Below are 476 nucleotides of genomic sequence, written 5' to 3'. Positions count from 1 at the left end.
GTCCCCACAGGGGCACAAGTCCTGCCTGCAAACCTGCCCCAACGTAGACTCCTCCCTCCATGGGGCCACAGGTCCTGCCAGGACCCTGCTCCAGCATGGGCTTCCCATGGGGTCACAGCCTCCTTTGGGCATCCACCTGTTCCAGTGTGGTGTCCTCCATGGGCTGCGGGACATCTGCTCCACTATTAACCTTCATGAGCTGCAGGGGGACAGCTCTGCCTCACCATGGCCTTCACCACGGGCTGCAGGGGGATCTCTGCTTTAGCACCTGGAGCACCTCCTGCACCTGCTTCTTCACTGACATTGGTGTCTGCAGAGTTTTTTCACATATTCTCACTCCTCTCTTCTGACTGCTGCTGGTGTTGCACAGGTACTTTTTCTTCCCCTTCTTAAATACATTATCCCAGAGGTGCTACCACCATCGCTGATGGGTTTGGCCTCGGCCAGTGGTGGGGGCCTCTCCGGAACGGGCGGGC

Source organism: Apaloderma vittatum, unplaced genomic scaffold (assembly GCF_000703405.1).
Source record: "Apaloderma vittatum isolate BGI_N311 unplaced genomic scaffold, ASM70340v1 scaffold17669, whole genome shotgun sequence".
NCBI lineage: Eukaryota > Metazoa > Chordata > Aves > Trogoniformes > Trogonidae > Apaloderma > Apaloderma vittatum.
This window is presented reverse-complemented; position numbering follows the sequence as displayed.